Source organism: Cupressus sempervirens, chromosome 4 (genome assembly GCF_028749045.1).
Source record: "Cupressus sempervirens isolate cs-2001-9-10 chromosome 4, ASM2874904v1, whole genome shotgun sequence".
In the NCBI taxonomy this organism is placed as follows: Eukaryota; Viridiplantae; Streptophyta; class Pinopsida; order Cupressales; family Cupressaceae; genus Cupressus; species Cupressus sempervirens.
Window position 1 is genome coordinate 641,838,047 of NC_143121.1, and position 26,195 is coordinate 641,864,241.

General features: G+C 35.0%; 1 pseudogene; it reads right to left on the reverse strand.

Annotated features, from left to right (window-relative positions):
- Window positions 1-107: 107 nt before the first annotated feature.
- The window catches only part of LOC149562871 (putative E3 ubiquitin-protein ligase ARI7 pseudogene), a 92,946-nt pseudogene continuing 66,858 nt past the window's right edge, over window positions 108-26,195 (reverse strand).

Consider the following 26,195-nt stretch of genomic DNA (forward strand, 5'->3'; position numbering starts at 1 on the left):
TTATGACTTGGATACACCATTCAACTTCTACATTTTAAATCAATATTTGACTTCTTTCAAATAATTGTTCATACCTTTCAAACATATTCCAATCATTAAATAGTGTTTTAGTCTTCTTTCAATTCCTTTTCAATCGCGTTGACAAGGTTGTGAAAATAATGGCTAGTGGCATTTGTGAGAGTATCAAGCTTGATTCGATATTCATTAAATTCTTCTGGGCTTTTTGCTCTCAATAAAAAAACTTGTAACTCTCTCAACGTACTATTGAATTTTTTCTAAATGGGATTCGGCAAAAGCTTGGGTATACTCAAACACTTCCTTCTAGTAGGCACTTTTATTTTCAATTTCAGCGAGATAATGCCCATAAACATACATCCACTTCAACACTCTTGTGCATATAACAACCTGTACCCATGCATCTCTCACTAATTTAACATATGATTCAGGTATGAATTGTTTGTCAACCAACTATTGGTTTGAAGTACATTCTTGAGATTTGACACTGCTTTGGCCCTAGACTTTTCATGGGTTGCCCATCGCTCATAATAATGACTATATTTGTCCAATGATTTTTTAATGGATTCCCTCTTTATTTTCTCTTCCTTTGTTTTAGATTTTAGATTTCAGATTTCATCAACAGTAAATCTGTTGCAGGAATAAAAATCAGAATGTCCTTCCCAATCCCCAAGGCATAACTATTGGTGTAAATAAGCATTCACTTATTACACTTTACTTAAGTTTACGTAGGTTAATGCATTATTTTATTATTTATTTAGGTGGGACACTTAGGAGTTTGTGTACTCTCACAGAAGCACGCAACTCTAATTATGCACATGGTGTCTACAACACTGGAGTTTGCATCATTCATTGAGTTGTCATGTTGACAACATAGTTATTCGTACTCCTAATTTAGCACATGTTGTCTACACCACTGATTTTCGTGCTACACCATTGTAGGCTTATCCTCACATCATCAAACTTAATTCCTTGCTTAATGGAGGATAACCCATATCTAGTGAACATGTGCTTGGTTGTATGACTTATCATGATGCTGACTTCTATGCATTCTAGAAGCTCTCCAGAGGCCTTTATATACAGGCACTCCTAGTGTACTCTTGATATGACATATTGAATGAATCTATTGTCATTCTGATCATACTCTCTCTATTGGTCTACTGTTGTGCTTGTGTTTGAGTTCCTTGGTCTTGGGTGAATTCTGGCCTAAGCCAAATTCTTACAATAACCAACAAAAATAAAATTTGCATGTTTCCACACATATCATATGCACGAAACCTTCATTCTTCTCTATTGCATGCACACATTGCAAGCATGGCTTTGTGTTCACAATTTTCCAATTCTCTATTTTTGCATTATCATTGTTCTTCAATACCCATTCTCTAGCCATATCACAATCTGTAGGGCGATGCATCTCTTTTGAGAAAATCCAAAAAAAATGATGAGAACATCTGCAGGTGACATCGTAGCATCATGTGATTCCAATATGGAATTCCACCGCATACTCACATTCAGGAAAAAGGGCACATTTTGATTCTTTCTTTTTTCCCAACATATGATTCAACAAGAAATTTCCCATAAATATGAATGGATCTATCTTCAAGAGGTTAAGCTTCCCATGAAGGAACCCTCTCTAATACCATGTTAAAGTTTTTTAGATTTTAGGGCAGAGAAGAGGTATAGTGCAACAGTGGTGAATAATTACTTGCACATTATGTTTTTGTGTGTTCCTTATTCACCACCCAAAATACACACACACACACACACACACACACGAGATGAAGAGGTGTGTCTTCCAAAAGACATGACACTTCAAATGGGGCCAATTAAGCTTTCCCACTTAATTTAATTATCATATAATAAAATAATATATTTCATATTATTATATTGCCATTAAATATGTAGCCACACTTGGCTTACTTTTGCATATTTAATTATTTATTGTTGATCTTTGTTGTAAAGGCCACAAACATTAACACTCCCTCTTGGACTTGAGAAGAAGATCAACCAATAAGTCTCAAGTCTATTAAAGACCTCAACTTCTCTATCTTCACAATTGGCAGAGGTACCAAAAACATAACTTCAATAGATCTCAAAGTCATCATCATATGCTCTTAAGTATTAGTCTCTTGAGTCTGACTGACTCATTTGAACATCGAATCCTCGATGTCACATACTTCAACCTTGAGTCTAACTGACTCAACCGATATCAAATCCATGATATCAAAAGCTTTGGCCAAATATCAAGTCCATGATATTCACTAAATGCTCCAAGTAATGGCTTCCTGACATCAAGTCCATGATGTCACCATGTACTTAACCTTTGGATCCAAGATCCATGAGTCACAAGGACTCAATTGACATCAAATCCATGATGTCACCTGTACTGGTATCCGGACATGAAGTCCACTAAGTACTAGATCTGACATCAAATCCATGATGTCACCCGTGCTAGTATTCGAACATTAAGTCCACCAAGTACTAAATCTGACATCAAATCCATGATGTCACCTGTATTGGTATCTGGACATTAAGTCCACCAAGTACTCCGAGTTACTAGTATCTGGACATTAAGTCCATCAAGTACGCAATCCTTGAGTTGAGAAGACTCAAACCGTGGATTGCCACTATCCACAAATCATTAAAAAATATAATCACATTGATGAATTTAGCCACATATGCATACAAACAATTAGTCTATGTGATATTCACATGTTAAAGAAATGATCATGCAAAATATCCAAATATCTCAATTATAGACTCAATTATATAAAAGAGGTTAGTCTTTGCTATAACATAGCTAATGATCATAACAAACACAAACAATAATGTAGCCTAGGCTAAATATAGTCTTGGATAATTATATAGCCCATTAAAAAATATATAAAAGAAATGTTTATACAGATGAATCACCAAAGGAGGAGTTTATAATGTAAAACTAGGTGAAAGTAGGCCCATATATAAACTCCCTCTTAAGTTCGAGCATCTCTAAGGTGGATCCAATCCACGTATGCAAGTTCTCAATTTATCCATGACTGTTTTAAGTCAAACCAAATTGAAGTAACTGGGGTCCATGACACTTAATGTGATCTACCCCCTTAGCGAAGAGTTTGCACATTTCTTATCTGCTTTCTCTGAACTTTAGGTTTAACTACTTTTGGTAGGAATCTCTCTCAATGTGTACACTATAAGGTCCCCTCCCATTATCTAGCCAAAGTTTACAGATAACTTCTCGAGGGGTTACAAGTCATTATCTGTAGTGCCTCTCATTTTTGCAGTTTGTACCTTGTTTATTTTGATTCAAGAGATACTTGACACTCTTATTTTATGTACTTTGAGATGACTTGAGGGTCACATGTTATACTTTGATTTAGTACCATAGATGCCTTATTGCTATGCTGTTCAGTTTATCATATTTGCATGTTGATGCCATTTTGAGATGACAATAGATCTATGATGATATCTAATTATCTGGTATTTGGACATACTTTCTGATTATGTTATATGATGGATTTTATGCTATGGTGATTTACGTCATTCTTGTCTCTTTATGCTTTATGTGAACGTGAGTGATGTAAATGGATTAATTAGGTATTTAATGCATTTTGCTTTGGCTATGATTTTATAAGCAATTACACTTGATCGTGTGTTTTAGTGTGCAAGAATTATATCCCTAGCAGTAGCACATGGAGTTAGTGATTCAACTATTCATATTTTACTAATGTTGTCCCTGTATGGTCGACGTATTCTTATTTTAATTGTTTAAATTAAAACCTTTCAGTGATTATTAAATCTAAACTCGTTTGCATTATGTGATTAGACTAGTAAGCATGTCTATGCATTGTCGTGAAAGTTGTTTAGTGATTTTCTGTGATTTTGGGTTTTCGGGCTTTAAATCTTCTTGAATTTAATTTTTGGTAGCTTTTCCTTAGGTGAATTCCTATTATGAGGAATAACCTATTTTCATTTGGGTTCATTTAGAGTCTAGCTATAATTGGCTACTTTCCCTAATTAACTATTCACTCGAAAAGTGAATAAGCATTGAAAAAAGGATTTTATTATTCATTTCTCACTTTTGAAAATACAAATTTGAGAGCTTTTCTGAAATCCTCTTCCTGAAGGATTGGATTTCTATTCATTTTGGGAGCTATGAGTGTGGGATCTTCGTGAGGTCGGTCTTGTTGGATCTGGCTTGGTTAGACCTTGCTTGGCCATGATTTTCGACAGCTTCGACGAGCATTTTATTTTATGGTGCGAGTTTCAGTTTCTACCCCTTTTGCTATCAGGTAGTGCTTTCCCATTTTATTGTTTCTGCTTTGTTTCAGGTTCTAGTTTTGGTAGCCATTTGTTTGGAGGCTGAGAACTAGTGTTCCCCTCCATTTTCGTTTGCTGGTTCTGCCCGATTGGTAGGGTATGAACATTTTCCTAGTTTTTGGGATGGTGGTTTGGGATTTCGCATCGTTATGTTGGCCATTTTTCCATACGGTGTCCAAACCCAATTATTATTGGATTTTTCAAGGTTTTGTACCTAAAGGTCAAATGGGTTTTAATTTTGAAGTTTTTCAATTTTTGGGATTTTTACTTCGTTTTGTGTGCCACCCTATTTTCTCAAGTTTTCTTGGCACATTGTTGGTTGTGGACTTGGACCATTCGTTTAGATGTCAGTCAAACCATTATTTCATTTTTGTGTTGCATTGGGATGCATGCCACATTTGTTCTCCTGAGTTTGTTTTCGGTTAAGTGACTTTCTACATTGTTTTCTCATCTAGTCCTTGTGTTATGATCTTTGTGATGGTGGTGCACCACACACAAGTATGTGCACGTACATTTGTCGAGTGACTTGCGAGTCTCGATATTCCATGGTACTTCCGAAAGTTATGATCATTGGAGTTGGGTTGGGAATTTGCATGCCTACGGGCACTCATCGTTGGATGAGCATGGGTAGGGTAGGGCAGCATATGGAGGGGGCTTCTATCTCACAACATAGTGATCTTGTCCCATAGGGTTGGCAAAGGAAGTTTTAACTAAGTGATAAATAAAGAAAATATTGGGTGGTAATAAAACTTAAGATAATAAAATGTGTGTGTGTGGTCCTCCATTGAGGATTTGAAATGCACAATCCAAGCTTTTGCTTGTCGATGCCAAGCGAATCTCCATGATGTCAGCCCCTACTTAGTAGTCTATTGAGTGTCTGACTAGGACTTGTAGTTATGCGTTGTCTCTATCTTGATTTCAGTCATAACACTATTTGGCGTGAGTGTTAGCCATAGACTTTGTGCTTTATGTGTTTTTGTGGTTGGTTCATTATTTCCATCAGTAGGACGGGGACCTACGGGTGCCACACGGTTGGGAGGCGTAGCTACCTATACCACTGCTAGAGATTGGTGTACAAAGATGGTCTTTTGTCCTAGTGCAACCATTGCTGGATGTTTTCACTTGCTGCTTTTGGTTCTAGAGTATGCCTTCTTGTGATTTATGCTTTCATTGGGATGCTTGTATATCATGTTTAGATGGTTTTATCTATTGATGCATTTCCTTATTTTGATGATTAGCATCTTATAGATGATGTTATCTGTACTCGTAGGATTATCTTATACTTTACGTTTAGCATGTTAGATTTCCTTATGCTTATGTTGTAGTATGTTTCAGTAGTGACGTCATTTTTATTTTAGTACTGACGATTTGGTCAGTAGCTTGGGATGTTATGCATGAGGGATGGCTAGGGCCCACGATGGTCTTATGATGCTATTATGGTTGGGAGGAACCACACACTTAGTTTGGTTGTACTGTTCACTGCGATGTTATTTCTATTTAGTGTGATGTTTTTCAGTACATTACGATGTTTCCTTCTGTACTTTCCCTTTACTAATTATTAGATGGTTGGATGTTGTTTCTATCTTTCAGTATTGTGTTCGAGTGTTTATGCCTCAAATTGTGGATCCGGTACTCCCTGACGTGGAGGTTTTAAACTTAGTTTAAACTTGTTGTTCATCCTTAGGAGTTTTTTTGCATTTCCTGGGTGACCATGTGTCAGCATGGGTGATACAATATTGTGTCTCACACCCATTAGGATTCTGTTGTGCGTTCCCTGATTGTGTCACACACCTCTTAGAGATATGTTGTGCGATACTTTCCAGTATTGCACCCCCATTGAAGAAGTTTCATATGACACTTGTAAAGTATTGTATGCCCTTAAAAGAAGTGTCATCCAATCCCTGAAAGTGTTGCCCTCCTTGAGAAATATTGCATGATACTGGAAAGTATCACCCAGTGCTGATTTAAAGTATCGCCTTGTGTTTGCAAAAAACCTATCCAAGCAGACAACATGCACTTTTTGATAAGACCCAAAATTTTTGGGTAGTGTTTTGGCTACCCTCTTAGATACTCTTCAATCCTTTGGTGTTACATTTTGAATTCAAAATGTTTCGATTCATATTCAATTATGCATCTCCTATTGTCAATCGTTTTGGTTAGTAGTGATGTTCGGAGATCCATTGATGTCAGGATGTTTGGTTAGTCTTCCATTGCAATATTTTTGATCCTCGTATGTTGTTGCCATGGGTATTCATACTTGTTTTAATTTTTTAAATTATCTTGGCTTATATTTACCTTGTTTACAAGGATCTTCGGGCGGGGCATTACTATCAAACCATGAGAATTTTTTGTTTATGTCACTTAGTCTAGATTTATCTAAGAATTGATGGTTTAACCAGTTTTAATTCTTTAACTCATACTTATAAACGAATATAATGTAATATCCCTATTGACATTCAAACTTAAATAGAAAAATATTCTACTATGTTTAGAATGCACTTGGAAATGTTCAAATGCTCTTGGAAACGATTCCCTTTGACATACGGTGGCTTCCTCTAAGCACTTTGATATCAATCATCATTTTCCTTCAAGAACATTCTCGGAGGAAAAGATCAAGGGACATAGCTTTTATGTATAGAAATATAATACATACAATAGAGGTTTATTACATCAGGAATACAATACTTAGAATGTTAATGTCATTAATTTCATAATAAATATATGTATTATCTTTATATATATAACATCATAAGAGAACTCTCCATTTTACATTTATTCAATAATTCTCCATCTTATATACATAAATGTAAAAAATCAAAATAATAATTATGAACTAACCTCATTATGTCTTGCTTTGAGTATGTTCCTCAATCTTAATGAGATATTAATAAATAATTGTTCATACCTTCCAACACAACTTTGACTAGTGGGGCATGACCTTTATGACTTGGATACACCATTCAGATTCTATGTTTTTAATCCATATTTCACTTCTTTAAAATAATTGTTCATACCTTTCAAACATATTCCAATCATTAAACAATGTTTTAGTCTTCTTTCAATTCCTTTTCGATCGCATTGACAAGGTTGTGAAAATGATGGCTAGTGGCATTTGTGAGGGTATAAAGCTTGACTTGGTATTCATTAAATTATTCTACAGGCTTTTCGCTCTCAATAAAAAATTTGCAACTCTCTCAACACACTGCTGAAGTGTTCTAAATGGGATTCGGCAAAAGGTTGGGTATACTCAAATAACTCCTTGTAGTAGGCACTATTATTTTCAATTTCAGTGAGATAATACCCATAAACATACATCCACTACAACACTTTTGAGCATTCAAAAAATTGTACCCATGCATCTCTCACTAATGTAACATGTGATTCAGGTATGGATTATTTGTCAGCCGACTATTGATCTAAAGTACTTTCTTGAGACTTGACACAGCTTTGGCCTTGGACTTTTCATGGGCTGCCCATCGCTCATAATAATGACTGTATCTATCCAAGGATTATTTAATGGCTTCCCTCTTTATTTTCTCTTCTTCTATTTTGAATTTCTGATTTATGATTTCATCAGCATTAAATCCGTTGCAGGAATAAAAATCAAGATATCATTGCCAATCCCCAAGGCATAACCAGAAAAAAATGAAATTTGCCTGTTTCCACACATGTGATATGCATGCAACCTTCATTCTTCTCTATTGCATGCCCACATTACGGGAACAACTTTGTGTCTACAATTTTCCAATTCTTCATTTCTGCATTGTCATTGTTCTTCAACATCCATTCTCTAGTTGTATCATAGTTTGCAAGGAAATGCATCTCTTCCGAGCATCTCCAAAAAACATGATGAGAACATCTGTAGGTGACATCGTAGCATTATGTGATTCCAATATGCAATTCCACTGCATACTCACATTTAGGAAAAAGGACACCGTTTGATTCTTTCATTTTTCCCAACATATGATTCAACAAGAAATTGCCCATCAATCTAAATAGATCTACCTTCAAGTGGTTAAGCTTCCCACAAAGGAACCCACTTTGATACCATGTTAAGTTTTTCAGATTTTAGGGTAGAGAAGAGGTATAGTGCAACAATGGTGAATAATTACTTGCACATTATATTTTTGTGTGTTCCTTATTCAACACCCAACACATAATATATATATGAGATGAAGACGTGTGTCTTCCAAAAGACATGACACTTCAAATGGGGCCAATTAAGCTTTCCCACTTAATTGAATTATCATATAATAAAATAATATATTTCATGTTATTATTATAATATTTCCATTTAATATGTAGCCACTCTTGGCTTACTTTTGCATATTTAATTATTTATTTTTGATCTTTGTCATAAAGGCCACAAACATTAACACTTAGCTTCATCAATAGCCAAAATAAGCTCAGTCATAGGCATATCAAATGGGTAGAAACACTCCAAGATTTCACCTTTTCCATAAAGCATAAAAATGGATATGTTGATAAGGTTGCAAACCTTAAGTAGAAGGGATTTAACCATCTCAAAAATTTAGTTGGAGAGTGTAGGTATTTAAGCCTTGAAGATCATGTATGTTGATGATAAATTTTTTAAGGATATTTATCAAGAATGCACTAACTTTGATGATAGGTAAAATCATGAATATTATAATATTTTGATTCAAGAAGGACTAATGTTCAAAGGTGCACAACTTTGAATTTATAAGTGCTCAATGGGAGCCAACATTGCATAGGAAAAACATAGTGGGGCAATGTCTGGTCATTTTGGAATAGATACAACTCTAGAGCTGGTTAGAAGACATTTTTCTTGGACCAAGCTACAGGGAGATCTAAGAAAGTTTGTGGAAGAATGTACTATTTGTAAAAAAGGCAAAAAGAAGAGCACAAATGCAAGATTATACCAACCCTTACCCATGCCTTCAAGACCATGGGAATGCAATAGTAGAGACTTTGTCATGGGATTACTAAGAACTCAAAAGGGGTCCTATAGTGTTTATGTTGTTGTAGATTGGTTCAACAACATGGCATATTTCTTTCCATATTAATCTACAAATGATGCCTCTCATAGTGCAGATTTTTCTCTCTCAAAGAAATAGTAGAAATACATGGATTACCTCTGAGCATTGTTTTTGATAGAGATGTCAAGTTCGTAAGTTACTTTTGGAGAACTTAATGGAGGGAAATTGGTACACATTTATCTTTTGTCATGCCCAAACTATGAGGCAAAAACACACATTTTTAAAAAAAATTAATAATTAAAATGCTCTAAGTTTGCTATGGTTGAGATCACATTTTAAATAAAGGTTCTCTTCATTACATCTTAAGTTTAAAAAATCTTGTGGCGGAATACATCGTTAAGATTTTGAAACTTTCGTTATTAGATTGATATCGATCATCAGTCACATTATTTTATTAACTTCTCAACAAGATATTAAAATTATTTAAATAACAACCTAAATGAGTTTCGTTTTAAATTATTTTGAAAACATCAAATCAAGAACTCATTAAAAGTAAAATTACACCTACCCATACACCTATATATACTAAATTTAATTATGATCAATTATTAACCTTCAAATTAAAACTAAATAATATTCAAAAAACTAAATTAGCATTAATATTAAAACTAACAAAATTTACATTTACAAAATTTAAACAAAAACTATATTAAAATAACAACTAACTAAAATTATTAACAAATGATAAAACATGTACTAAAACTCTCTTAAACTAACATGACTTAAAAACTTAATTAAAATAAAACTAACTAACTAAAACATGCTAATAAACTAATACTACAAAAAAAAATGTATTAAAATTTAAACAAAAACTTTAAAATAACTAACAAGTAACCTAAAGATGTAACTAACATTATAACTTAAATCTAAAACTATCTAAATACAATAACATCTAACTACATAACACATTTACTAACACCTACACTAACCTAACACTAACCTATACTAACACCTATACTAATCCTTAACTCCTACTCTATCCCCCCTCCCACAAGTCACATCGACCTCCGAAACCCCCAAACCTTGCGCATTTCCAAGCGCTGCTACTTGGTACATCGCTCTGCCAAAGGGGATCAAGCGCAGACCCTCCCTTAATAAAGTGACGATGAGAGTTAAGATGGAGAAAAATAAGACTTTAAAAAAGTCTATCACAAATTCAATATTAACCATGACAAGAGGGCCAACACATTCGAAGAACAGGGTGGAGGTACAGTGACATCACCTTGCGGTAGCTAACATTGACTTAGATACAAAACCTTTCCAAAGACAACACCCAAAGGCTGATGCTAAATAAGGGGGGGGGGGGGGGGGGTTAAATGCATAAAGCAAAGTGGGTAGAAAGATATTAGGATATATTTTCATATAAATTTATTTGTTTAATTTGTTTTGAAAGGATATATATATATATATATATATATATATATATATATATATATATATATATATATATATAAGGATAATAAAGATTCCCCTTAGATTCTCTGTTACCAAAGGGGCATTTAATTAGTTTCCCCATACAAATTCCAGAGACTATTTGGCTCTAGGATATAACTTTTTTTTTGTCATAATTTTTCTAAGTATAGATTTACAAAGCAATGTATTTTTTTTTTTCAAGGTGTATATTTTTTAATGGATTTAAAACATAGAATCAATAGTTTGTTGTCACAATAATACAAGATTTATTTGATCTCCTAATAAGTACAAATTGGAATTGAAATATCACCCATATCCATTCTTCTTTCCTTAACATAATTTTCATTTTTAACATATAAGGAAACTTGAAAATTTTGCTTAACTAAACCATCATTATTTCCATCCTATTTTTGATGTGCATCCATATAACTAAAAATTATGATTAAATCTCATGATAAGCAATATTACTCAATCACCATTTTATTGGCAAATCTAATTCAAAGGCTCAGCCGGGAAAGAACCAGGGAGAAAACTCGACGTCATTGCCCTTACAACAAGGTTTTGAAATGCAAATTACATAGGATTCCAATCCCAAAATTACAACAATTTAATTGAATTCCTTCATGACCCTCATCAAGGGTTCCATATAATTTCTGTAACAATTTCTAAGAACCGTGGAGAGAACAAAAATCTGATCAGGTGTCAAACAAGCATGATCAAGAGACAAAATCAAACTTGCATATTCATACTAGGTTTTCACAACAGGATTCACAATGAATCAAAACTAGGGAAAGGTGGATTTTTCCAACAGGAGATGTCAGACACAACACCAAACCAGGTGCCCAATCGGGGCTATAAATCAACAACTTCCATTCTTCCATTCTTACATGCCAAAACTCATACGTGGTTTGTGCTGACAGGTAGGGGCCCATAACACCCTACCCTCTCTCCCTCTTCTCATCCTGAGAAGAGACTCTACACTATTGGAGTCCAACTAAAAGGACCTTTCCTAAAATTGGTCACTTCTGCCCTATCCAAGGGTGAGTAATACCAAAACACCCATACAAGAAAACTTCAAAATTCAAACATAAACAAGAAAGAAAAGCATTCAAGAACATGGTTTTCAATCCTTCCCAACATACCCAACACACATACAAGCATCCAAACAACAAGAAGTAGCATAAGCATGAAAATCTGAACAAGGGAGATGAAGAACTCCTACCTTCACAAATAGGTAATGACAAATGAACAATTTGAGTAGAGCTTTTCCCTTCCTTGCCTTCAATCTTCCAAGACTCCTCTCTAAAAGTAGAGATTGGGTAACAACAAAAACTACTCCAAGAAGGACCTCTAAATAAGTCTCAAACTCAACCACCAAAAAGGGAAATAACTTCCCCCACCCACCTACAAATCTAGAAGTTTCTAACTCAACCCATACTAAGGTTAACCACTAAGTGGAGTTGAGGTGATGCAACTCATGGTAGCCATATTCAATTTTCGCACAAAGGCAAAAATAGACTTTTTGAGTGACCTCAAAAGTCAATAAAAGGGGCTTAGGGGTTGGAAAATGCCCCCAAACCATACCCATACCCTTTGGGTATAAATATTTCATGTTTTAAAGCCTTAGGAATAGGTTTGGAACCAAACAAAATCTAGGAAAAATTTAGGACCAACTAACAACTCTAAAAATGCAGACTAAGCACTAATCCAGTTTAAGGGTGACTAAACTCGATTAAGAACCAAATTAGCAAAAAAAACACTAACTTAATCTGACTTGGGTCCAAAGGTTACACAACTAACCCTAGCTAGCATGCTGGAATGCATATGCGATTCACGAGTGTCAAGTGACATTATAAGAACACAATTACGAAACATTAACATTTACTGATCACAAAAAGATACATACATACATCTCACAATTAATTTAGTTACGAACAACAAGGTTTCCACAATTAGCACATAGGGATCAATTCTGTTCCTCCATCGAGTTTCTCGGCTAAATATCCTGCACACTCATTGCACACATTAGTAGTCCCATAAAATCACATGCACATATGTATATATGCGAATCAAAAATCACATAAATTGAAACATACATCTTAAAATCAATTAGGGTTTTTTTCATCCTACTTATATCCTTAATCATAAAAATTCCATAATCAATGTGTTAATCTTGCATTTACTTATTTCGTCAACATACATGTTCATAGAGCATTAAATGACAAACTCAAATATCTGAAAGTAAACATCACACAACATGAAATAATATAATATGTTCAAAGCATCAAAAAATGTCCCGACATCTCGAGTCGTGAGTATCAAAATAATAATAAGGTATCACTATGCTACGATGGGTCGGGGTGAGGCCTCACATCTTTTTAAATTTGCATACCATCCTCAAATAGATGGTCAAATAGAGGTTGTCAATGGGTCCCTTGGAAACTTGGTGAGATGTCTTACAAAGTAACATGGAGAGAAGTGGGACAACATATTGGTACAAGTTGAGTTTTCTTACAATGATACAATTAATAAGAACACAACAAAATATCCATTTCAAATTGTATATCGTATACATCCCAGGGGAGTTCTTGAACTTAGGGAGCTTTGAATCCAACCCCAATCAGTGCTGATGGGGAGATTTTTGCTGAAGCTATCAAAGAAGTACAAGACCAAGTCAAGAAGCAACTAGAGAAAGAAAATATAAAATAAAAACAACTTGGTGATCAGAAAATAAGAGAGTTACAATTCAAGGTTGGTGATTTAGTATGGGCTTACTTGAGAAAGGAAAGATTACCTTGTTCCAAACACACCAAACTATTACCAAAGAAGGTAGGACCTTGCCAAGTATTGGCTAAGTATGGGAAGAATGCTTACAAGATAGAGCTATCTTCAATTTTTGGCATTTCTCCAATTCTGAATTTATGTGATCTTACTCCTTACAAGGGGATAGAAATAATAGATCAATCCTTGCAAGAGGAAGATGCAATAATAAACTTGCATGATTTACCAAAACCAAAATCAATTCAAATTGAGAGCATCTTGCATACCAAAATAAAGAAGACAAGGAGGATGCAATATATCCAATTTTTGACCAAATGGAAAGACATACCAACATCAGAGGCTATTTGGATGGATGAGTAGAAGATTAAGAAGCACATCACTTGATTGGGGCATATCATCTCAAGTGGACTTGAGATCAAACCTATTGGGTAGTATGGTACAAGGGCACAAAGTAAATATCAGGTAGATTAAATAGTTTTAAATTTGTAAATTTAAATTGGTGTGTGTGTGTGTGTGTGTGAGTCTCTAAATTTTTAATAAATGCCCATTTTCTATGTGGTGGCAATGCCATGGTGGCATCCCATATAAGCCTACCAAACACTAGCCACTTAGGACTTAGGATTTAGTTTCTTTATTATGCTTTGAGTGTTTCAATTTGAGTTTTATTTTCCCAAAGTGTGGGTGTAGAAAAAATTTAGAAGTTTCTAATTAATTATTAGGTAGGGAAAAGATGCCAAAATAATTCGAGCAATCTTTAGAAATAGTTGTTATTCTAATGTAACTATAGGAAGGAGTTTGACAACTTCTTGAAAGTTACAGAGCTATGATTCTTGAAAAAGAAGAATGGATTCATCTTGTAAATAGTTGGAGAAGAGAATATATTTAAGTTTTCTTGGTTTTCCCTCGAACTTCTTGAGTTTCTAGCATTCATACAACATTTCTTGGTTGTCTTTGTGTTGGGCTTTGCATGCATATTTTCTATTATGCTTTTAATTTCATTTGAGAGTTATTGAGTTCCAATCTTTGTAGCTTAGAGTCATTTTCATTTCCTTCTTAGTGGGCCAAAACTTTCTATTTTTTTCAATAGTCTTCACATGGAGAGTTTTTGATGATCCTCCAATAGTCTTTGTCAACCATTGGATGATCATTAATAATTTTATTTAACCAAATGGACATGTAAAATTAATCAGGTGACATCTCTATGTGTCTACCCTTTTTCATTTGACAATTTGTTTCTTTTCATGACATGTTGTTCCACTAATATCAATTTTAAATGGAATGGTTATGGTATTTGTGAGAAATTTGATTCCCTTGGTGGTTCAATCATGAATTTTATGAGTCATTTTTGACAGAGGATTGGGTGGTGTTACAGGGGTCATATATTTCTAACCCACTGTATTTTTGTGATTTGTGGATATGTTCTTGTAAACCTAATTCTCCAAACTTTCACTAGAGGGATTTTGGGAATATGCCCACAAATGAAAGTTACAGGTGTCTGATTTGGGCATTATCCAAATTGATAGAACAACTATGAGTTGAATTTGCATTTTGAAGAGTGGTTGTGATTTTCGGTTTATCTTACAGATTTATTGATGCTTTTTTGTAATGTTGATGGAGTGAAGTCATTGTTACTAAAGAAGGGTTTATTCTTCCTATCATTTTATTATCTTTGATAATTAAGTTTTGGTTCCTGTTTGCTTGTCATTACCGTAGAAAGTTGTTAAAAAAATCTGTCTCTTCCTATCATTTTATGACAGAAATCAAATTTCAAATTTATAGATGGGGTTGTTAAAGGAATTTTTTTGATTCAAAAGGTTCTTGAAGAGTTTAAGGATCGTGCACTATTGGTTTTTTAGATTTAAAGTATGATCTTTTTTTTCTCATTGCATGATAGGTATTTGTCTTAATTCCTATTGCTATGAAGGTAAACCATTTTATGCTCCTATAGCCAAGTATGTTCCTGTAGCCGAAAGAGTAGTATGAAAAATATAAGTGCAAGAAGCCCCAAATTGATGAGTGTGAGACTTTGGTGAGGCCTTTTTGTGTTGAATTTATCCACAAAAGGTATTCCAAAGTGCAACTCTGCATCAAATTAGAGGAATTAGGAATTGATAGGAGAGAGAGGGGTTGAGAATTCTACTTCAAAAACTTGGTTATTTATATTAAATATAAATTAATGGTCATATCATTCAAAGTTAAATAAATTACCAACATTATACTTGTTTCCAAATTTCAGTCCCCCCCTTTTAAGCTTCTAACTTGGTCAGTTTTCAGTGTATATATGTTTGAGTCCTTGTCTAGGTATCCCCTAGGTGTCTCCCTTCTCATCAAGTATCCCCAAGGTTTGTTGGGGTTTTCCATGCTCCGCTTCCCCCGAAATCTCTTTGTGGGATTTTTGATTTTTCCATACATCAAGGTCTTAGGTGATCTAGGTTTGGGTGGGTCTTTGTCTAAGAATCCTCCCGATGAGAAGGAATCTTATTTTGACTCTACAATTAACTCCTACAACTAACATAGTTTCCTTTTAGATTCCATCCTATGTTGTTGAATCCTCGTTGTTGACACACTCCATTAGGTAGCATCCTGAAGAACAAGGTGTGTTGACATCTCCAGGTGCATTTAAAGGTTGATTCATGATTAGAGAAGAAGAAAAACAAGTATCCCAAAACATAGAACTCTTACAGTACCAATCCAAAGTTAGAATATGTTTCATGTAAAGAAACCGAGTTTCATGAATCTAAGTGCTTCCCCTTTGGAAGCAAACATCTTCAAATTCATTTTCGAAGTGATATGGGAAGAAGAAAAGAATAGCTAACCAAATCAATAAAATAATTCTACCCTCATAAAACATAAGCCTCATTGGTACCTTCCATCTAAAAGGAAAGTATGTAGCTTCTATTCTAAAAGATATAACATATGGAAATATTAAATCCAGATGCGAAAGCATTCTTTGGAAATACCACAATGTTGTTTCCGATGGAGTAGTTCATGAAGTGCAAACCCAATTAAAGAAGATAAGAGTTCAAGCTCTCAAGGTGGAAATATCATCTTGCAACTTCTCCAAAGAATGAGTTAAACTACAAAGGAAACCTTTGTGTGGAAAAGAAAGTGATAGGATATCCAAGGCACCAAAGGAGTATTGCTCATGTTGCGGTCTTGAATCAAAGGAAGATGCAAGCTTACGAAAAAGTAAGTTCATGTTTCCTTCCTTGCACATAAATAATTACAGTGGAAACCCTTGTTCCTGATTCTGAAGTAAAAAGTGTAGTTTCTAGTAAGCCAAAATCAATTGATTTGATAAGTGACTAATCTTGCTACTATAGGAGATTTAAGTGAATGTTATGTTCATCAGGTTTATGAATCATGATATGGGTTGAAGAAAAATGTTTTAAAGAGCCATTAACCTATCTAATTTATGATAAATCCAACTATTATGACCGTTAGTTATGAGTTATTTTGTTCATGTGGCACGAACGCTTGAATTTATGAGTTTATATGATTAGATTTTCCCTAAACAGAGTTCTTCATGTTGTAAGGGCTATTTTATCAAAGAAATTTGTCTCCTCTGTGAAATTATAACCTAATGGAAATCAAAGAAATATGGTATGATCACCCGATTGGATTGGAGAGTGACTTAAAGAACTATTTTGACACTTCCTTCAAATTTTATGACCCAGGCAATTTGTACAGAAGACTCAATACCTAGCCTATCCATCCAATTACTTAGAAATTGAAAGAGAGAAGATTAGTTGAGGTTGTTAGGTTCCTCATTGTTGTGCAAGATCCAAAATTGGTAAAGGAATGTATCAGAAGATACAACCCAAAGACAAAGAAGATATTGCTACATGGCCAATCTATTTTGCTTTCTGTAAAAAAAGAACTGATGCAATCTGAATTCAACATCCCAGTAAAAGAAGATAACTGTGACATCAAATTATCTTCCTTTGTATTGATGTTTAATGAAAAGAAGACTTTGAGGAGAGAGGACATGCAGAGAACTTGGTTTCAAACACCTCGTTCCAAAATGAGTAAGATGCCAAGGACTCTTTTTGGAACCAATTTAAAGAGAAAAATATGGATATCTTGGCACTGTTGCTAAGATTAAAAGGAATGAATGGATATCATAGATTTCATCAAGCATCACTTCTACTTATTCTAGGCCATTTGTGTTGAGCGACTGTAGATTGACTGGGCTCAAATTATAAGTGAAGAGATTGCCTCTTGGCTAAATATGGCTAAGGCATTCAGGCAAATCTATATGTCATCATATCTAATATATGGCTTAGCCACACATCATCTTTGGTCAGGTCTTCCTAGTATTGTAGACTATGGTGAGATCACCATGATGTATGAATTCTACCCTCACCTACAACTGCAAAGGAGCTATGAAGAATAAGTAAAGGTTAATGATGCCTTTACAATGAGTTTGTGCTGGGAATTGTGAGGGTGCCTTGAGACAATTTTTTCACTAGAGGCTATATCAATGATCACCTAATTGAGATGTTGTTTCATACAATTCCCATATTTTTTCTACATGAGGATTGGTTCATTGTATGGTTTCCCAAAGAGGCTCCCTAGGTATCCCGAAGACAAGGTTGTTCTTGTTGAGTTGTGTAGGCGAATACTAGACATGAACAACTTGTGTTCCAATGTGAAGAAGATACTTGAGATTCCTTTTCCAATAGTGGTAGGATATTACTCTTGTGCCTCTAGATTTGATGCCCAAAATCTAGTCAAATATTTTGAGAGCATAATTAAATTGATTGATTATGAGGTAAATAAGGTACTTAGAGCCTCAAATAAGGAATTGATGAATTACATCAGAGCTGCAGTTGGAAGCACTTCTACAAGCATATTAGGCCCAAGTGTAGAGGAGAATAAGAATTTGCTACTTAAGCTACAATAGGAGAGGCAGTTTGGTCAAATTGGCCGTGCCTAGATTGATGAAATGAAATCCCAAGGTCACCCTCTCATTGAGAGCCTTTCAAATCTGCTATTAGACACTAACATATTGAGAGAAGCAGTGTCAAGCCACCAGACTTCGATGCACAAAGCATCAGAGATCCTAACAGAGCAATTGGCCTTATTGCAAGTGGTGATTCATATGAAAGCTAATGTTGCTGTGACCCATGAGATACTTAAAATAGGCCAAGAATCATTGATTCATTGGGATTCAAAATTGAGAGCTTTTTCAAGTTAGAGCATGAGCTAAAGGATGTATATGATTTAGTGAAGAAAGTAATGGACAAGATATTTGAACATTTATAGGTTATGCACACTGAATCATATGTCACCAATAATGGTTAGCTGGTAGACATCGAATGAATGAAGACTAAAATTTTGGTATTCGTTGACAAGGCTATTGATATTCGAAAACTTTCAGTAGTGGATTTTATTTTGAAGCATGCAGCGGAGAAGCTCCAATCAAAGATCTCCAAGGTTAAAGAATTGATAGAAATTTATGATTACTAGATGATCAAAGCTGACAACATTCTCATTCCAGGTGTCCATGAGTTGAAGAGTGTAACTGATGCAATGAAGCATATAGAGCAAAGGCTGTAACTCCAAAGAAAAAATGATGCTCTGACAATGGAATTGTATTCTCCCTACAAAAATATGACAAGTGTCACCTCTCCATTCTCTCTTACTTTTTGATATTGTAGCCATATTTGTCATTCTCCTCATAGGATAAAGATTTGTAACAGATGACTAACGAGTCAATACTTTTATTAGAATCATTCAATGATGCTTTGGTGAGTAATCATGAAATGTAATTGACCATTTCTAAAAGGGCCTATAAATGTAAATTTTGAAGAAGTAAATAAGATCAACAAAATTTGGACTTGGGAAAACCCCTGTAGTTGGGACTATTGTGTGAGACTTTGCGTCCATATTTTATTTTCTTCATTCATATTAGTTTAGTTCTAGTTCTTGTACAGTGGTTGGAATGAAACGTGATGTTAATAAAAACTGTGGGATTGCAAACGAACTGGGTTTTATTTCTTTCTTATTAGTGGTTATAAGCTTTATTTCCCTTATTTGCAGTGTTATCTTATTCCCTCTATTCTATAAAAGTTAGTTCATATGCATCTTCATGGTTGTGTGGGAAGTTTGAGATTTTTTGATGTAAGCTACTGAGTAGGAAGTAAACTATTGTTGTGAAAACTTGGTAACTCAAGCAATCTGAGCATTGCTAAATTGATTATCCTTTTACTTCTTATGCAATATGCATTATTAATTAGTTTTTCATTATTGCATCTTGCATTCAGTAGATTAAATAAGCTACATTTAGGAACTTAAGGTGACTCATGTGCATTCATAGTTGTGGAGCTTTGTGAGCCATCATCTGAGATTCACCTAGATTGTTTTAAAGCTTTGGACAATTTGGTCATACCTCTTCTCCTCTTTGGTTAAGAGCACACCCCTAAATCCTTCTAATCTACTAAAAAAAAACATTCATTGCAAATCTTTGCATACAAGGGAGTTGTACCTTTCAATTCAAGGGTCCTTGATAGAATACTTACATTGAGCCATCTTGTTGTTAACAATTTTTTCTTTCACCACATTGGGCATTTTAAGAGTCAACGCATAAACCAAATCAAGGAAGATAAACTGTTAACCAATAGTTTTTGGTGATACTACTGGGGACTTTTCAGAATCTCTAAATCAAATCTTTCCTGGTATTGAAAATTACATGAAAGATAAATTCCTATGCCTGTTTCTCATTACATAAAGTATTCTTAGTAAGCCTATCTATGGCTTCACTGGAATAAATTCAAACTAGGCACTCACATATTTGTTGAGTTATGTCTGTTGACCCATGAGGAAAAATGGTGTTACCTCATGAAGGCCAAATCTGATTAATTCAACCCAACCTTGGATTTTGAGATGAACAAGAAGGCATAATCAACCAGTTGAATACACTTACTAGAGAAGTAGAAAATCCCTAGTTGAGTATAGAAGAGTCAACTTTGCACTAGAACACAAGGAATTCAATGTTTAGTAGAGGGAAGGTGTGCTTCATCAAAGAAGGTTGAGGCAAGCCTAAAGGTACACCTTTTGTGAATAAAGTTAGTTCACCCTGGATGCCAAGTATACCAGAAGTGTTCGTGATTGAGGTCAAATTGATCCAGTATTTGAAGAAATCAAGAAAGCTGATTTTCTTATATTAGAAGACCCCTTGAGAAGAGGAAGAGCTTTCTCAAGGGACCCAGTGTTTCAAGGTATCCATGGGGCTTTGTTTCCACTACCTTTTCCTACTTCTCAGAGACGTAGTCATTCCTCTTCTCCACCTTTCTTTTGAACACAGACTCTATCGTTGTGTAATGCTCTCACCTTACACAAATTTGTAGCCCCAACCATTGTTACCTTCCAACCAGTACCAGTTATTCTTCCTACATCAATGGATGTGACTATGGGTAATGCTATTGGTCCTCTATGCCTTGCTGCTAACAATGATTTACCAAGAGCCTCCCATAAGAATTTTCCCAAGTTCAATGGTGATGGGAAGGTTTCTATAGATGAACATATTGTTGCTTTATTTACAGCTTGTAGTGTTGTCTCCCCTCAACATGAATACAAAGTCATGCAGATGTTTGTTGAAACATTGGTAAAAAATGTGACTAATCGGTTCCAACATCTTCCTTCCGGATGCATAACAACTTGGGATGGCATGTGAACCATTTGAGGCCCCCTATAAAAGGATAGAAGATGACCATACATTGTTGTCTCAACTCACTCATATCAAGAAGGAGCCAAGTATTCCCATGAGAGATTTTATTGTAAGGTTCAAAAAATTGGTTAATTGAATTCCCACTACAAGTAGGGCAACTGTGGATAATGAAAAAATGCTCTTCATTATTTCTATGCCTTTAGATATTATTTATCAAAAAAGAAGAGTGCATGTAGAAAATCTCCAAGCTTCTTAGACTCTAGCCATAGAATTAGAAGATGATTTGCTAGTTGTTGGGAAATGGAAGAGAGATATTTAGAGTGGAGCTTCCACAAGTACTACTACTGGCCCTACCAATAAAATGGAAGAAATCCTTCGAAAGTTTTCAGATGAGATGATTTCAATGAAAAGACAAATGGGTAAGCCAACCTCTTTATTATAAAAACCCTATCAAGATATACCCAAAAAGAGACATGAAGAAAAGGTATTACAGCTACCACCTACTCAGCAAAAACTTTCCATTGAGGTAGCTCCCAAGAAATAGAGCATGTGAATTTTCAACTTAAGAGTAGATCATGATGGTGACTCTAGCCTTGAAATGAATAGATACAGGAAAATGAATGCAAGCAACAAGCTAAAAGTGGAATATCCAGAAAGTGAAGATGATTTTGTTCCTGACGACTTTGGAACATTTTATTTGGAATATAAATTGAATTCCAATAGAGGAGGTGATAGTTTCACCATTTTGGATGGAGTATAAATGACTATAACCACAAAAAAATAGAAGAAAAAAGCTCTGACAAGCTCAGTTCCTACTCGAAACATTTCTTTGCCTACTTCACTAGTCGGGGCTAGTACTTCTCTCCCTTCTACCTCAAAGAAAGAGCTATCAAAATCAGAGCCAATTGGTAAGCCCAATTCTTGATTTGATATTATTCAATGTTATAAAGATTCTCATATTCTCTCCGCTAGAATACTTGAAGTCTAATCCTGCTAAATTACAAAAGCTAGTTGACTATTGCAGAAGTGAAGTTAGTAACAAAGCTCACCCGAATATCAATGTTGCTAGTAATTATAAGACTAGCACAAGTTTGTGTCTCCCTAATGATGAAGAACCAATCCTTCCTATGCTATTTAGTGAAGAATAATCCTTAGTCATAGCTATTTCCCCTAGCCATAAACCCAACCCCTTCTATGTGTCATTATATGTCAATGGTCACAAGATAAGTAATTGCATAATTGACATGGGTGCATTAGACAATGTCATGCCTTCTACCATTGCTCTTGCCTTAGGCTAAACCTTAACCAAAACCTTTGGGCATTTTTATTCCATGGATGCAAAATAGATTCTCCTAATAGGTCAAGTAAAAGATACCCAAGTAGCCTTAGTTGCACATCCAACAAAAGAATGAAATTAACTATCTTGGTGGCTAATATCCCTACTAGTTATGGCATGCTATTGAGTAGGATATTTTTCAGGGACATGGGAGGTGAAATCAAATTAGATTGGTCTCATGCTATTATTCCTATTGGTGACAAAAAGATCAAGCTTGAACCTGAATAAAAAGCCAAATTTACTATGATAAAATCTGATGATCCCAAGTCTCAAATCTTGTATCAAGAAATGGAATATGGGTATTATATAATGTTCACCAATTTTAGTACTCTTGAAGAGGAACTAGACCCTCCTAATGACCAAGGAATTTGGACCTTAGAATTTGATGCCAACTGTGCAACTGCCGGATCAGGACTAGGTTTGGTGCTCATCTCCTAAGGGAGATGTGACACAACTAGCATACAAGCTGTAGTTCAAAAACACAACCAACTCTGCAAAGTATGAAGCATTTCTCTTAGGCATTACCACTGCAAAGCAAAGGGGAGTGAAAATTCTAAGAGCCCAAGGTGATGCAAAACTGATTGTGAAGAAAGTCCAAGATTAATATACTGTGAAAAACCCAAGACCAAGGAATTATAGGAATCGAGTCTAGGATGAGATAGAAGATCTTGATTCCTTTTCTATACAAGTTGTTCCAAGGGAATAAAATGTAATGGTTGTTATGTTAGCTACCTCTTCATCCCTTTTGTTAAGTCACTCATAATTCAAAGATAAATAATACAGGGTTGAAGTCCTCTTTAGACCTAAAATGCATAATAATATTGAATCATGGCAAGTTTTTAGCAGTGATAAGAAAATATAGTTCTTTCTAGAAGGAACTAAACCCTTCACTGACCTATTCTTTGAAGGAAGTGCTAGCCCCTGCCAAGAGTTTTCTCCTGACAATAAGAAAGAGTTGGAGTTAGGTGTTGATCAACTGAAAGGTAACAAAATGCCTAGACACATAATCTCTTTAGAAAGGTTGTAAAAATAGACATGATGTATATATTAGGAGAGAAAGAGGAAGGAAAAGTGGAACCTTAGATTATTATGAGGGGCTAAATGTAGGCATTGAACTCAAGCCTAAAATGATCAACATTGGTAGTTGTTGTTCAACCAAAGAAAGAATTAGAGCTAAAGCACTACTTTATGAATATCAAGATGGTTTTGCATGAGATTATGAAGACCTAAAAAATCTTTAGGGATGGTGAATGTAAGCATACACTTCCCCTTAATCCAGATGCAATTCCTTTTAGGAAAAAGAAACATAGCTACAACAGAATGATTTTAGATGCCATCTTTAGAGAAATTCATAAAATTCCAGAAGATAAGATTATCTACCCAATACACCATTCAACATAGATGGCTAATGTTGTCCCTATCAGGAAGAAAAGTGGGGAGATCAAAATCTGTGCCAATTTTAGAAATCTAAATCAAGCATCTCTTAAAGACAACTAAACTCTCCCCAACATGGATCACTTTCTACAAACATTGGCAGGTTCTGAAATGATGTCTATGCTAGATGGTTTCTCTAGCTACAATTAGATTGAAGTACACCTAGATAATCAATTCAAAACAACATTCACCACTCCTTGGAAAACTTTCACTTACAAAAAAATGCCCTTTGGGCTAATCAATGCTGGAGACACCTTTCAAAGAGCCACAAATTCATGCTTTGCAGATTTGAAGGACAAAATCATTGTTTCTACCTGGATGACATGATAGTGTTCTCTAAAAGAAGAGAAAATCATTTGAGAGATTTGGAGAAGGCATTGAAAAGATGTAGGGAACATGGAATCTCCCTCAACCCTAAGAAATCAATCTTCTGTATGATAGAGGGCAAGTTGATGGTTCACATAGTGTCTCAAGAAGGCATCAAAATTGACCCTCACCATGTCAAAGCTATACAACAGCTCAACCTACCGAAAAGCAAAATTAGAGTTAGGTCAGGTAAATTTATTAAGGCATTTTGTTCTTGAATTTTCTAAAATTTCAAAATGTATAATAAACATATCAAGGGTAGTCAGAATTTTAAGTGGAGTGACTCTAGAAGAAAGGACTTTGATGAGATAAAAAATGCTATAGCTCATGCTCATGTCCTAGTTCATCTGGATTATACCAAAGAGTTTATTTTATATTGCTATGCATCAACCCATACATTGTCTGCCATACTCATACAAGAAAACAAGGAAGGTATCCAAGCACCTATTTCTTTCATGGTGACCCCTCTCAAGGAACATGAATTGAGGTACTCCAAAATGCAGAAACGTGCCTATGCTATAGTTAGAGCCCTTAAGAACTTCATATTCTATGTTCTGCATTACTCAATCATTTATGTCCCTGATTCAGTAGTCAAAAGTATCTTAACTCAAAAAGAAATAGGATGCAATTCAAGAGGAGCTTGGATGGACAAAGTCCAAGAGTATGACATTGAGCTAAAACCCACAAAGTTGACCCGTGGAAATGATTTTTGCAAAGTAATTGTAGAAAATTCTGAGGTAAGTGAAGAGGAACAAATCTTAAGATCCCTAATGGTAAGCCTCCAAGACCCTTGCTTTTCAAAGACTGCTTATTTCCTCACTTATGGAGAATTCCCCAATGGACTGACTATAAGAAAAGAAGTGATCTTAGGACCAAGTCTACTAAGATGTCATATATGATGGTCAATTATACAAAAAAACAATTTATGGCACATTCCTAAGATGTGTAGATAAGCCTCACTAGGGGATATTTCTCAAAGCCTTCCATGATGAAGCTTGTGGTGGGAATTATTCTTCTAAAGTCACAACATATAAGATTTTAAGGAAATTTTATTACTGGCCTAGTATCTTTAAGGATGCCTGCAAATGGGTAGCCCAATGTGAAAAGTGCAAAATGTTTACTGGTAAACCCCAGTTGGTTGCCTTTTCTCTAAGACCAGTAGTGATAGAGGGACCCTTTCAACAATGAGATTGATTTTATTTGCCCAATAAACCCCTCCTCATTTGTAGGACATTTATACATCATCACTATAATAGACTACTTTACTAAGTGGGTGGAAGCTAAGCCTACTAAAAGAACCACATCCCAAGTTGTCTATGAATTCATCATGGAAAATATCCTTGTAAGATTTGTGTCCCACTAAAGTTGGTTATGGATAATGCTACATATTTTTCCTCAGCACAAATTGTTGAACTCTATTGTGATAGCAATATCCACCTCAGTCATTCTTTAGATTAAATGGTCAAGCTGAATCAAGCAACAAAAATTAGGTTAATGTCATGAGAAAGCTTGTCTCTAGCAACCAGAAGGATTGACACAAGAATCTATATGAAGCTCTTTGGGCAGATTGAGTAACACCTAAGAAAGCCATTGATATTTCCCTATTTGAGCTAGTAGATGGAGTTGAGTCCTGTCTTCCCCTTCCTTTGGAGTTATCAGTTTGCAAGTTGCAGCAAACAATTGAAGATCCTGTATTTTAGACTCCAAAGGAATTATGTACCTAACCAAGTTGGAAGAGGAACATGAAGGCTGGTTGACCACATTAGAAGAGCATTAGAAGCGTGTGAAGAGCTTCTTTGACAAAAGAGCAAGGCCAAGAAGATTCATGAAAAATGATCTGGTCCTG